Source organism: Fundulus heteroclitus, chromosome 21 (genome assembly GCF_011125445.2).
Source record: "Fundulus heteroclitus isolate FHET01 chromosome 21, MU-UCD_Fhet_4.1, whole genome shotgun sequence".
NCBI classification, from domain to species: Eukaryota; Metazoa; Chordata; class Actinopteri; order Cyprinodontiformes; family Fundulidae; genus Fundulus; species Fundulus heteroclitus.
Genome location: NC_046381.1, coordinates 36,471,200 through 36,486,484, shown reverse-complemented (window position 1 = coordinate 36,486,484; position 15,285 = coordinate 36,471,200). Strand labels below are relative to the sequence as shown.

The following is a 15,285-nucleotide window of genomic DNA, read 5'->3' as shown; positions in this document are numbered from 1 at the left end:
CTGTACATCTCTTCAGACGTCCGTTTAAAATCCAAATCTCTTTGTTTTTACTAAAGCTTTCAGCAGCCATGAGTATGAGGAGCCTGCTCAACCACATTATCACTGTCCTATTTTTACTGCAGGTTTTTCTCAACTTTTTCAGCTTCTCTCAGTCTACATCTCATCACTTCCTTAAAACACACCAACACCGGTAAAGAGTTGGAACATTATGAATTACGAGCATTTTGTTAATTTATTCCTTGAATTTCCTTTATTATTTATGTATAATGTATGTATAGATTATTAATATTATTATAAATAATGCAAAACATTTGAATACCAGAGTCCCCAGTTTAAATACACAAAACATAAAGATGCTAAACCAATGCGAGATTGTTTATTAGTTTTCCATTCTTTCATTTCTAGTTTTCTATCATCTAAACTTTCTCTCTGTTAACTCCAATAAAACTCATCATTTGAGTAAATTCAGACTATACAAAAACAACATTTGTTCTTGTTTTAAACCATAGCACAGTGGCAACAGCAGTGGCAAAGCAAGCTGCAGAATGGGAGAAGAAATAGGAAAATCTGGTCAGCACAAAATAAAAACCGATCCAATCTAGGAGGAACATTCTGAGAAATTAGAAAAATTATTATAATCTAATAAACTAATCACATTGTAGTTTTCACACTTTATGCAAAGAAACGGCAAACACATTTTCCAGGAAGTCAACTCTTCACACCATCTTGACGTCAGTGTGATTGACTCATTTGTTTTCCAAATCAATCTTTGACCGATTAAATATGAAGACGCCTACAAAATAGTTGCAAAAAAATATTTATTCCATTAAATATCATGACAGATAATATTTGAAAAAGAAAATAACTACTTTATAACTTTTTGCATCACACAGGGATTATTTTTCTTTTCTTTTTAACTTTCTGCCAACAAACAATTTAGTGAATTACTTGAAAACTAATCAGATAAATGTGAACAACAAAACTTTACTGTGCTGCATAACAATTAATATTTATTCTTCATTTCAGACACATATCCTTACTGTTTGGTACTTCGGCTACAGTTACATGGCACTGAATGTAGATAACAGGCTTTCCAAGATTATTTCTTTTCAAGTATCTTCCTAACAGTTTCTGTCAGGATCAACCAAGGATAAAAATAATAATAATAATAATTAAGTTATTGCGCAAATTTCCCTGCTTTAACATACTGTGCCTTTAAGAGACAACCGCAGTTGCGCACTATTGTTCTTTAGTTTCAGTTCGCAGAGCAGCAGTAGGACTGAGATAGAGTGCTTCAGACTTTTATGATTATTTTCCTGTTGTGTATAAATACACCTGTAATTGTTCCAATTTGTGTTCATTTCTTCAAAATAGTTCTGTGGGCATATATCATTCATGAAAACAATTCAGTGAGGCAAATACATATTCCTCTGCTAAATTTAGTTGCCCTTGCCTCTTTCCATCCGCCATTACACACAGCGGCAGTAGTTATAAAATCCTGGCATCATTAATTGGTGATTTGGCGCCCCCTCTGGACATTTAGTGCAAGGATACTGTATTTTCAATAGTGTGCAAATAGAATTATCTGGAATTTATTGTATTATTGTTTGTTTTTTTTTGTACTCTAATGTAGCACTATTGCTGATAGTAGTCATTCTAATTTTGTTTATTTTTTGTTCTTTGTAGAAAACCACATAAATAGACACTTAAACCCATTTTCAGGCAGATATATCTGGCCCAAGCTAATTATTGTGCCTTTACTGTGGAGTAAATTAAAGACCCCTTGCTGAAGTCTCTGGATCTGCTGCAATCTTTCTGACCAAACACTTAGGCCAGTCTAGTGTAAACCATGCAGATGTATAGCATTATTCAACAGTTATAAATAAATAAACATTTAGCTTAATGTCTTTTTTAGACATGCATCAAATTAAGATACATGTTTTTCAATGATAATGGGCTGGGATATGGAAGGAGGTTAAGTTGCATCAGTGGTCAAACCATTAAAGCCTACGTTTGTTGGTCAAGAACTCCACCTAAAGGTTAAAAGATAAAATGGAACTTGTTAAAAAATTAATACAAACACTTCACACACCCTGAATCTGCATGAAATAGTAGGTACAAAAAATGTATAATGGAATATGGGAAATCAATAACTAAAATTCAATGCTGCAGTGGATCATTGAATATGGAATGAAAAATCACTGCCAAACAAGGAGTATGTCTTTATTGATAAATTTACCAACAAAAAAGTGACAGAGCACAATAAGAGGAATGCGTCTGAAAACTAGACTGTTTCAGCTGTATGGGCAAAAGTGGTGTATGTTCTTAAAAGTTAAATTAGCCAGCACAAAATACAGCACAAGCAGAGCTACAGACGTTTGTGAAAATATATTACTGACATGTTGCTGAAATCACTTATAGGCTGTAAAACAGCAAAAGGAAACAAAGTACAAAACCTGAAAATCCCAATGAGGGAGCAAATCAGTTAATTAATAACACTAAATCCACACCAAGTAAAACTTTAAACAAAATATAAGATATAGATTTTTTTCCCCACTGATATTAAGATCACATGTATGCCTCCCATTCCACATTAATCCAATAATTAATGTAGTGCTCATTAGATATTGGATTTTTTAAACACAATTTTAAAATGATTTACCTCTGCAATGTTAAATAGAATCCATCCATCCATCCATTTTCTGACCCGCTTAATCCCTCATGGGGTCACGGTTAAATAGAATGAATTTTGTTAAGTAGAGTGCATCTTGCAGCACTTTTTCAGTCATGCTGACCACTCAAAGCCATTCACAGTCAAGCTTCTTCACCCAGTTGCACTCAGACTCTAACACAGTAATAGGCAGATTGGTTCAAAATTTAGGATTACATAAATGCTTTGCTCAGGGGCACATGTAAAAGGAGAATGCTGGATTTGAATCTACCAACTTTTGGGTAACAAGACTCTTCTCACAGAGTTACAGTTTCCCCAGGTTCAAATTTGTTCATAGACAAAACATCAAGTCCTTCTTGGTTCCATATTTATACACCATAAAGGTGCCATGACATTACTGTATAATCAATTTCATGTAGTTGACATTGCTACATACGTAAATTCTTCAAAGAATTTCATTAAAAAAAAAAACCTCAGCTTGTTTTGTCCCTCCTCAGTAGACGGGTTGGTTGTGTTAATGATATGAAGCGCTACCAAGTTTACTTCACTCTGATTGGCTAAAACATAACTGGAAAACCAGTCAAACACGCATCATGGTTCAACTGTATCAGTTAAAACAACAACATATCGTAGTAATTGTAAACCTTAATATTGCATGTAGCTACAGGGTCCCAGTAATTCCTATGAATGCAAGAAAGTCCTCGTCTATAAACAAGTCAGGGACTTTCTTGTATTTACACTAATTACCAGAGTGTGCATTTTTTTAATGAAGTCGGCAGTTTGCTCATAGTCAGATCTTTTTCCAGAGTTCTCCTTAAAGAATTTAACAAAAATGAAACACAATACATGATTTTAAACTGCACACTTTATTTTATTGTGTTTTCGCCTTTTCAGTTATCCAAATTAGATTTTAAAATTTCTGTTGTGTTTAACAAAACACTTATTGGGCCCTAAGAAAAAAGGGAAGTAGATAGATTACCCCAAAATACAATCCACTTGAAACAGCAATCTAGAGTTGAAAAATATTTTGTTGTACTCTGCTGTATGAATTGTCCTAATGATGGGGCTCAGCAAAGTATTAAGGTGCGTTCACACCGAGCACAAACAAGGCAGATTTACACATTGATCGCCTGTCGTGGGTCGCTTGGCATTTCACCTTTCTCTCGTAAACAATTTGCACCAACAAATTGTTCATCCAGCTCACTTCACCGTGTCATGAAATAGGAGGAGCATCTATCTTTTCTCCAGTTCCTCTTCTCTGTTCAACTCACCATGGACAACCTTGATTTTAATGAGTGAGCCATGTGTGATGGAGGGATTTGGTTACCCCTCAGGTCCTGTTAGTTGTGCTCTGCAAAGCTTTTGCTCCAAGGTTCATTGCAAAAATAATAACTGTAGTTATTTATTTTAAGCAAATAGGTTTGTTACAAATTTATAACAAATTCACTTAGCTAAAACTTGGCTATTGCTAATTGCGATCACTTTAGCTTTTTTGATTATATTCCATACATTTCATTTTGTACATGGTTTATTTGTTTTAGGTATGAAAGAGCTACAAATCAACCTGATGGCTGCATGAAAATTACAAAAGTTTAATTAATGAAAATTTGTCATGCAACTAAATTATCCAAATCCCACAATTCTGACCTGCTGAAATGAATTTGAATTTATGTCTTTACACTGAAACATCTTTAAATCTGAAACGAAATCTAAATCATCAGATATGTTTAAAATAGTTTACAAAAGATCAAAAGCTGTGGTAACCTACGTATAACTTCACAAATTGTATAATGTCTCTTTGGCTTCTAGAGGGCAGAAGACCTACAAATGCTTTAAAATCCATTAGGTTAGTCATGGATACTGAAGAAAAAAATTTTGTGACACGAGCCACATCAAAATTGAATTAGAAAATACTTGTTTAAACCAATGCTGTAAAAAGTGTTTTCATTTGGTTAAATCTAGACCGTTAGAAAGCAGCACAGCCCAAATGTGTACCATGATCTGGTCTCCCAAAGATGGCATCATAAGCTCTTCAAAAGCTCTGAGCAGATAAGTGCTTTGTGATGAGTCGTAGGTGTTAGGCTCAGAACAGGTGGACCCAGAATTCAAGGCAGACAAACCGTTCAAGTTTAACAGTTTATTAAGATCAGGTGCGGAGCGGGAGGCGTCAGCGTCTACAGCGGGATCCTCTGCAGAAGGAGACGGCAGGTTAGTGACCACGCTTATCTAAAAGGTGTTTGCACACAAACCGGTCGGTCACTAACCTGGTCTTAATGTTCAGTTCAGTCCCAGTGGGTCCCAGCAGGCGGGTCGTCAACTCGCTGCGGCGGTTGCCGCTCATGAAGTCCCAGCCGCAGGTGTTTCGGTGGTCGGAGGACAGGCAGGAGATCAGAACCGTGAGAGCAAACGTGAGCAGGATGAGCCGTAGAGCGAAGCCGAAGTCGGGGACGTGGTCGAAGGTCGGAGCCAGGAGATCAGAGAGCCAGTGAGGTACCGAAGGATAATCCAGGACGGAGTCGGGTCACGGTTCCAGGTTCGGTACACAGGGCAGAGATCCAGCGGGTAGTCAGGACAGGCAGAGGTCAGATCGGGCAAACAGAATCAGACGGGAGTAAGCAGGCTCGGAGGTCGAAAGGCAAACAGGTCAGGATCAGGAATCAGAATTATAAACGCTGGAATAAGTCTCACAAAAGGATCGAAATAAACTGGCACTGTTGCCTGGTCTTAGAGCTAGTTAAATACTAGTGAGAACAGGTGGAACAGATCTGAAGTGATGAGGAACGGGCGGAGCTAGAACAGGTGTGTGACATGAGAGATCAGACCAGGCAACAGTGCCGAAATCATGACAGAACCCCCCCCCCCCTAAGGGCGGATCCCAGATGCCCTTTTGGGCTGCTCGGGATGGACCTTATGAAAGGCTGTAATAAGAGTCTTGTCCAAAATGAACCTGGCAGGGATCCAAGACCTCTCCTCTGGGCCGTACCCTTCCCAATCAACCAAGTATTGCAGCCCCCTGCCTCTTCTTCTGGACCTCAGAATCCGGTTGACGGTGTACACAGGACCACCGTCGATGAGTCGGGTGGGAGGCGGGGGTCTGGAGGCGGGCACAAATCTAGAAGTGTTAACAGGTTTGACCCGGGACACATGAAAAGTAGGATGTATCTTCATGGAGCGAGGAAGCTGGAGGCGGACATCCACCGGGTTCACCATCTTAGAAATAGGGAACGGCCCGATGAACCGAGGTGCCAGCTTCTTACTCTCTACTCGGAGAGGAAGATCCCTTGTGGAGAGCCAAACCTTCTGGCCCACCTGATAATCAGGTGCCGGGATCCTCCGGCGATTAGCGTTCCGGGTCTGGCTCTCCACGGAACTGATGATAGCTCTCCTAGCCTCTCTCCAGGCTCGCTGGCACCTCAGGGCAGATAGTCGGGCCGATGGAACTTTAGAATCCCTCTCTTGTATAGTGAAAACCGGTGGCTGAAAACCAAACACAATATAAAATGGGGAGAGACCAGTGGTGCTAGAAGGAGTAGAGTTCAGAGCATGTTCTATCCACGGAAGCTGACTGACCCACTTAGTGGGGTCCGATTGACACAACAAACGTAGCTTAGTCTCTACCTCCTGGTTGGCCCTCTCTGTCTGCCCATCCGTCTGGGGGTGGAATCCCGACGACAAACTGACAGAGATCCCCAGCATGGCACAGAATTCCTTCCAGTACTGCGCCACAAACTGAGGACCCCTGTCTGACACAATGTCTGTCGGGATTCCATGAAGACGGAAAACCTCACGTGCCAAAATTTCCCCCATCTCCTTAGCGGACGGGAGTTTGGGCAGCGGAACCAAATGGACCATTTTGGAGAACCGATCAATTATGGTGAGAATGACAGAATTACCCTCTGAAGAAGGTAAGCCGGTGATAAAATCCATGGCAATGTTAGACCATGGTCTAGACGGAACAGGTAAAGGTCGAAGCAAGCCGGAAGAAGGTTGTCTGGAGGTCTTAGCCTGATTACATTGGGGGCAGGCTGCCACAAACTCCCTTACATCGGCAGACAGAGAAGGCCACCAGAACTGTGTCACACAACGAATAGTTCTGGTAACCCCGGGATGACAAAACAGACGAGAACCATGACAAAAATCTAACACATTCTTTCATAGCTGATCAGGAACAAACAAACAATTATTAGGACAAGATTCTGGGGCTGGAGTCTTACTAAGAGCCCCTCTCACTTCTCTCTCAATATCAAGCATAGTGATGGCACATCTTACAGACTTCGGTAGGATAAAACCCTCAGCACCACTGGTACTCTCTTCGTCCGCCTCGAACATCCGAGAGAGTGCATCGGGCTTAACATTTTTGGTCCCGGGTCTGTAAGACAGAGAAAAGTTAAATCGACCAAAAAAAAGTGCCCACCTCGCCTGTCTAGGGTTCAGTCTCTTGGCTGATTTCAGGTACTCCAAGTTCTTGTGATCAGTCCATACCACGAAGGGGATCTTTGACCCCTCCAGCCAATGTCTCCATTCTTCTAATGCTAACTTGACTGCTAACAGTTCCCGATCTCCGACATCATAGTTTCTCTCAGTGCTAGAGAGTCCCCTGGAGAAGAAGGCACAGGGGTGCATTTTACCATCCCCAGCCTCCTGGCTGAGAATGGCCCCAACTCCAGTACTGGAAGCATCCACCTCCACCGTGAACTGTTTCTCAGGGTCAGGAGAGATCAGAACAGGTGCGGGCGTGAATAAGTTCTTTAGTCTCTGGAAGGCTTTGTCTGCCTGCTCATTCCAGCAGAACCTAGTCTTAGATGACGTGAGAGCGTGAAGGGGTGAAGCCACCGAACTGTAGTTCCTAATGAACCTCCTGTAAAAGTTTGCAAAACCCAAGAACCTCTGCAACTGTTTCCGATCCTTGGGGATCGGCCACTCAGTGACAGCACTGACCTTAGCAGGATCCATAGCGATGTGATCAGGAGAAACCACAAAACCCAAGAAAGACATTGTGGACACGTGAAATTCACACTTTTCAGCCTTCACAAACAACTGGTTTTGCAAAAGACGCAAAAGCACTGACCGAACCTGGCCTCTGTGGGTCTCCAGATCACGGGAATAGATGATAATATCATCCAGATACACAAATACAAACTGACCCACCATATCCCTGAGCGCCTCATTAATAAGATGCTGAAACACTGCCGGTGCATTTGTGAGTCCAAAAGGCATTACCAAATACTCATAATGTCCAGTGGGGGTATTAAATGCCGTCTTCCACTCATCCCCCTCACGGATGCGTACCAAATGGTAGGCATTACGGAGGTCCAACTTGGTAAAGATCTTGGCCCCCTGAATCTGGTCAAATGCGGAGTTTATCAGGGGAATCGGGTACCGGTTCTTAACTGTAATCTCATTAAGACCCCTATAATCGATGCATGGCCGGAGAGAACCGTCCTTCTTACCCACAAAGAAGAACCCTGCTCCGGCTGGGGAGGAAGAAGGACGAATAATTCCCGCTTTCAGGGAGTCTGAAATGTACTTTTGCATGGCCTGGGACTCGGGAACAGAGAGAGAGTACAACCTACCCCTAGGGGGTGTTGTCCCAGACAGAAGATCAATACTGCAGTCATATGGCCGATGAGGAGGTAACGCAGTGGCCCTACATTTGTTAAACACCTCCCTCAGGTCATGATAAACCTCTGGGACCTTAGAGAGGTCCGGATAAACCTCCTCAATCTCGTTCTCAGGTGTATGGTCCTGCTGAGCGGAACGTAAACAAGAACCTGAACAGGCAGGTGCCCACCCAAGAACCTCCAACCTCTGCCAGTCAATGTGAGGGTTGTGCTTGCGCAACCAGGTAGAACCTAGTATAATAGGAACCTGAGGTGAATCGATTATGAGGAAGGATAACTTTTCGTAATGATTACCCCCCACCAATAACTCTACAGGTTCAGAAACGAGCGAAGACTGATTCAGTTGGTGACCATCTAGAGCTAAAACCCTACGAGAGGCTGGCGATGGAAGAAGCCTAATTCCCAGTCGCCTAGCCAGACCCTCATCCATGAACTCGGTATCTGCCCCCGAGTCCACAAATGCTGTCAACTTGTGTCTCTTGGAACTGAACGAGAGAGTTACTGGGAAAAGGAGTTCAGGAGAGCTGGAAAGTCTGGTGCGACTCAGCAGAGTCTCCCTCCCCTCTACTGAGCTTGTACCTTTTAGAGAGCAGGAGCTGACGCGATGACCCTCTCCGCCGCAGTAGAGACAGAGGTTAAGTTGGTGACGTCTGCTTCTCTCCTGTGGTGTCAGCCGGGTACGTCCCAGTTGCATCGGCTCTGGATCCAGTGTACGGGCGGGAGCAGAAGCTGTAGATGTGTCGGACCTCGGATGAGGACTAGCAGACATCGGTGCTCCTCGTTCTCTGCGACGATCCGTCAACCGAAGGTCAATCTGGGTGGTCATCTCCTCGAGCTGTCTCAGGGTCAAAGGGAACTCGCGGGTAGAGAGCACATCTTTAATCTTTTCATTGAGTCCTCCAATGAAAGCGTCCATGAGAGCATCCTCATTCCAGGTGCTCTCTGAAGACAGTAAATGAAAGTCAATGATATACTCAGCCACTGATCGTCCACCCTGCTTAAGCACCTTAAGCCCTCTGGAAGCCTCTCGACAGGGAATAACTGGACAAAAAACCCTGACAAGTTCTTGAGAAAAAGCCCGATAAGAATAACAGGGAGCCTGGTTTTTCTGCCATTCAGATGTCCCCCAAATCTTAGCCTTTCCTGACAACAGCGAGATGACATAAGCCATTTTTGACCGATCAGTTGGATAAACTGATGGTTGGAGCTCAAAGTGGATCTCACACTGGGTGATAAAGGCCTGACACTGATCTGGATCACCCCTAAAATGTTCGGGGGGTGACAGTCGGGGTTCCTGATAAGCTGACCTAGTAACAGATGACGCAACAGCTGATGACGTATGCGGAAGTGTCGGAGCGGGAGCAGACTCGCTGCGTAAGTGAGTCAGAACGCCTGACTGGAGTTGAGAAATGGAATTCTCTACGCCTGAAAGCCACGGTTTATCTGCCGATGGATCCATGTATGGCCAGTTTATTCTGTTAGGCTCAGAACAGGTGGACCCAGAATTCAAGGCAGACAAACCGTTCAAGTTTAACAGTTTATTAAGATCAGGTGCGGAGCGGGAGGCGTCAGCGTCTACAGCGGGATCCTCTGCAGAAGGAGACGGCAGGTTAGTGACCACGCTTATCTGAAGGTGTTTGCACACAAACGGGTCGGTCACTAACCTGGTCTTAATGTTCAGTTCAGTCCCAGTGGATCCCAGCAGGCGGGTCGTCAATTCGCTGCGGCGGTTGCCGCTCATAAAGTTCCAGCGGCGGGTGTTTCGGTGGTCGGAGGACAGGCAGGAGATCAGAACCGTGAGAGCAAACGTGAGCAGGATGAGCCGTAGAGCGAAGTCGGGGACGTGGTCGAAGGTCGGAGCCAGGAGATCAGAGAGCCAGTGAGGTACCGAAGGATAATCCAGGACGGAGTCGGGTCACGGTTCCAGGTTCGGTACACAGGGCAGAGATCCAGCGGGTAGTCAGGACAGGCAGAGGTCAGATCGGGCAAACAGAATCAGACGGGAGTAAGCAGGCTTGGAGGTCGAAAGGCAAACAGGTCAGGATCAGGAATCAGAATTATAAACGCTGGAATAAGTCTCACACAAGGATCGAAATAAACTGGCACTGTTGCCTGGTCTTAGAGCTGGTTAAATACTAGTGAGAGCAGGTGGAACAGATCTGAAGTGATGAGGAACGGGCGGAGCTAGAACAGGTGTGTGACACGAGAGATCAGACCAGGCAACAGTGCCGAAATCATGACAGTAGGTTGCCTTCAAAATCTTCCGATCATAGCTCCTAGCTCGTGCTCCTGTCCATACAAACATGGCTTTTTTCTGATCTCTTGGAGGGGAGGCCTCCTCATATGATGTCTGAATAAGGAATGTGTCGTCATGGCGACGTTGTCTCTTATCCCATAATGTGTTAATGTGTTGGCGTCTTTGAGCTGGGGAGAAGTGTTCCATTACGAACTCCACACAGCATATATCCAATTAGACTAGCTTTAGCTTTTAGCCAAAGATTACACACATTAAAAAAACCCATTTTAGGTTTAATAAACAGCTCAGTGCAATAGTGATGAGGAACGGGCGGAGCTAGAACAGGTGTGTGACATGAGAGATCAGACCAGGCAACAGTGCCGAAATCATGACAGTAGGTTGCCTTCAAAATCTTCCGATCATAGCTCCTAGCTCGTGCTCCTGTCCATACAAACATGGCTTTTTCTGATCTCTTGGAGGGGAGGCCTCCTCATATGATGTCTGAATAAGGAATGTGTCGTCATGGCGACGTTGTCTCTTATCCCATAATGTGTTAATGTGTTGGCGTCTTTGAGCTGGGGAGAGCTGTTCCATTACGAACACCACACAGCATATATCCAATTAGACTAGCTTTAGCTTTTAGCCAAGGATTACACACATTAAAAAAAACCATTTTAGGTTTAATAAACAGCTCAGTGCAATAGTCCAGTCTAGCTTTTATCATCTGAAGCCTATTATTAAAGTCAAGGATTTATTTTCCCTCTAGATGCCCTTGAGAGAGTTTTCTATGCTTTATCACCTCTAGACCGGACTAATGCAACTTCCTCTGTAGCAGTGGTTCCAAACCCTGGTTCTCAAGTACCTCTGTCCTGCATGCTTTAGACGTCTCCTTGCTGCCACACATCTGACTTAAATGAATGGATTTAGAGGCTTCTGCAGCACTTGATGGATGCAGAGGAGGTAATGCAATCATTTGAATCAGATAAGCTGGAACAAAGACACATCTATAACACCTAGGACAGGTGTACTTGAGGACCAGGTTTGGGAACCACTGTTCTATAAAGCCCGTTTACACTACACTTTTTTAACCGAGCCGAGACCAGTCCGAGCTCGGTAACCGAGATAACTCTTGTGTGTAAACGGTCAGCAAACTGAACCAGACCGCGCTAACTGCAGACCAGTTCCCTAGTAGGTCTCGGACTGTTTTTTTTTATCTGATAAAGAGCACATGAGCAGACCGCGTCATCCCCTCAGCTGACTGTCCGCGTTTTTTCTGCCGTGTCTGGCTGCACGTCCCGATTCACACTCCATTCAGACAAATTTCAGACATTCATAAAAATACTAGCTTCCTTACCGTGCCACACGGTTTCCAGAGATGATTCTGCTTAGCAGCGTGATGAACCTCAGCGTCTGTCGTTGTTTCCTACGTCTGTAAATCCTTATTAGACGTTCGTTTGTCTTATCCACTTCCCAAAAGCCGACTCTCTCAAATAAATTCACCAAAGGTTGCCTTCTTCCCCTGACTCTCCGCAAACACCGAAATATCACAATATCAAGCATAACATCCTGAATGTTACGGGCACTGCCGTTTTGATTTGCTGCTTCCGCCTTCAATCCCAGAGGATCGCCACTAGGAGGCGAGGAGCAACCAAGGAACCGGGATAGTGTGGTGTGTAAACGGTCGTCTTGGCTTGGTTAACTGATCCAAGCTCAGACTGGTCTCAGCTCGGCTCGGCTTGGTTAAAAAAGTGTAGTGTAAACGGGCCTTATAAGCCCGTTTACACTACACTACCAGTCTCTTCTTCACAGGCTTCACCTGGTTCAAAATTCAGCTGCCTGCCTGCTAAATGAAAAAAAAATATATATATATATCACCCGGAGATGTTATTCCTCCACTGGCTGCCTGTTTCTTTAGAAATGTTTCAGATTTCGCTTATACTTATTAAATGTCTCAGCGGTCTGGCACCTTTACCTTACTGAGCTTTTTATCCACACATCCCCATTAGAACGTCAGATCTCAAGACCAGAAGCTGTAGCCCCCTGGCTCTGGAAAAGCCTCCCTCTTTCTGTGAGATCTGCTGGAACGTTAAATGGCTTTAAATTAGTATTAAACCTAGAGAGCATTACCCTTAAAAATGACTTTAAACGGGGCTGATGTCTAATGTAAATACAACTATTTTGACATAGGTTCTTGAAATATTGGGGCATTTACCCCCAATATTTCAATAACCTAAGAACACCCCTGGCCTTAACTCTGTTCACATGTCTAAATGGTTTGCCAACATTTATTTAAGTGTCTTCAGCACTACCTCTGCCTAAATCGACAAATCAGCTCCAACGGAGCCAATTTACAGCCTTGACCTCCTGGGTCTCAATCTGTCATAAAGACTGGGGCCCATCACAAAGCACTTCTCTGTTAACATTGGAAGAGCTTATAGTTCCATCTTGTGGCTACCAGATGATGGTGCATATTTTGGGCTGTGCTGTTTTCTAACATTTATGTCACAATAACAAATTTTGCTGGATGATAAATCCTCCAAAAAAGTATCATGATAAACCACAATATCGTCATCTGGAGACCTTTTTCAACTAATATTACAATGGCATAATAACGCAAGTATATCCTCTCAACATAGCGGCTCAGATAGATTAAGTGGGTGACCTCCGTCATTTGACTTGAATACAAAAAACTCCCACACTGCAGTAGCCGCCTTCAGCTTTGCCACTTATTCCATTTTCTTTTAAAACCAGCTTTTTTCTGGCAAACTCACAAGGCTCTCATGCTTAATCTTGAGCATGTTCCTACCTGACACAAAATTGAATTCTCCCTACCGTGAGGAAACGAGAAGGGAGGGGTGAGTAATACTGTGACCTTTTGTCATCCAGTCTCATCGAGAGAAAAGGGAAACACAAGGGGATAATTTGCATACGCAAGTTATCAAGCGCCCTGCGATAGACTGGTGATCTGTCCAAGGTGTATCCCCCCTCTCGCCCACTGACAGCTGGAGATAGGCACCAGAACCCCTCGCAGCCCCAGTAGGGATAAGCGTGTTGGACAATGGATAGATTGAAGTTATAAGGCTTATTTTAATTAATCATGGGATTAAAATTTATTGTCAGATAAATTGATTTATTGATTATCGTGACAGCCCTACTAACATTATAGATGTCAAAATCACAAGATAAAACACCTTTTTTGCTGCACTGCTACTTTACTTTAACACAGTTTTGAAGTGGATTGTGTTTCAAAATCTTTTTCTTCAGTATCCACCCATGACTACCTGATGGACTTTGATTGAACCATTTGTCGATATTCTGCATTCCAGCAGATGAGAAGTTATACAAATTTGGAAATGATAGGAGTTGCGCAATTGAACCGTTTTGATTATGATTATTATTAATAATTACAATTGATATTATAATTGATAATGCTATTCTAATCAAAGGAAAGCTGCAACAAAAAGTTTCAAATGGTTATGAGTAAGGGCCAGCCTTTAATCATTATAACTAGCAATTGGAAATATTAATTAATAATTATTACAATTATTTACCATGAAATCGGATGTCTAGTCATTTGGAAGACTGAAGTATTCTTGCCACGAGTAAATGTTAATAACCTTTAAAATGGGATAATTAATTGTTAACCACAAGCAAAGGAAATCAATGTCTCTTATGTATATTTGCAATAATCCAAAAGTGATGATTCGTACTCTTAGAGACAATTTGATCTCTTAGGTTAAGGTTAAATTGAGTTGTCATTGTCATGTCAAAAACACCCTTGTATAAAGATCACAGACAACCACAGTTAAACCATTTAAGATTTATTAAACTAATCATTCCCTGTTACAGAAATTATTCTGTTTAATACTAATACTGAAGAAGCTGAGGTACACCAATCTTGTAGCTGAAGCACAACAACAAGGATGGAACGTGAAGGTAGGCCCGGTGGAAGTAGGCTGCAGGGGATTCATAGCCAGCTCAACATCCAGGCTACTCAGGGAGATGGGGGTGCGAGGGAAGGCCCACAGGCAGGCAACCAAGGACCTCTCCAAGGCTGCTGAAAAGGGGAGCCAGTGGCTGTGGACCAAGAGGAAGGACCTGGCCTGGGGCTCAAGTGTGTGATGGTTGATGGGAGTGAACCTGGGACACCTGGATTCACTGCTGAACCCTCTGAAGGTGTCGTGGTCCTATCAGCGAAACACCCAAGAAGGAGGGCGTCCACTTGAGAACCCAAGGGATGCCATCACCCACTTGATGGCCACAGTGTCTTGTTGGTGCCTTAGGTATCTATTGGGATAACAACATCCTATCCCACTCAACAGATACGACTTCAATGCACTACCTACTAGATCAGAACAACATAAAAGAGAAAATAAAACAAAGTAAAACAGCAGTGGAGCTGTGCTTAAAGCCCATCAGTGGGAGAAATTAATCTGATTTTTAGAGATGCACAGGCCCCTGATGCGGCCAGGTGACAGTAAGAAACATATATCATCCTTTACCTGCAGGCTTGACCGCTACTTGTTTTTGATGTTAACTCAGAAAAAACTATTTCTCATAGGTATGTAGATGTGAACAGAATAAGTATTTGTTGTACTTTTTTGAAAAGGTGAGGGAACTCTGTCTCCACAGAAAGCCACAGGCTAAATGTTTGTATTTACTGTTTTTTCTTTTCCTCATGTCACTCTCCCCTTAGTGGGCGGCAGAGCTCTTTGGGCCTCACAAAACTGGAATGCCCTGCTAACGACCCTTGACCC

At 43.2% G+C, this 15,285-nt stretch overlaps 2 long non-coding RNA genes across 2 annotated transcripts; both read right to left on the bottom strand.

The window, feature by feature from the left end:
* Window positions 1-4,793: 4,793 nt before the first annotated feature.
* Window positions 4,794-5,020, bottom strand: LOC118556983. Its single transcript, XR_004927525.1, has 2 exons — window positions 4,936-5,020; window positions 4,794-4,860 (listed from the first exon to the last, which is right to left on the bottom strand). It is a non-coding gene; the product is annotated as an uncharacterized LOC118556983 (long non-coding RNA).
* Window positions 5,021-9,815: 4,795 nt separating this feature from the next.
* Window positions 9,816-10,119, bottom strand: LOC118556984. The gene is made up of 2 exons (XR_004927526.1): window positions 9,957-10,119; window positions 9,816-9,882 (listed from the first exon to the last, which is right to left on the bottom strand). It is a non-coding gene; the product is annotated as an uncharacterized LOC118556984 (long non-coding RNA).
* Between the last annotated feature and the right edge of the window lie 5,166 nt (window positions 10,120-15,285).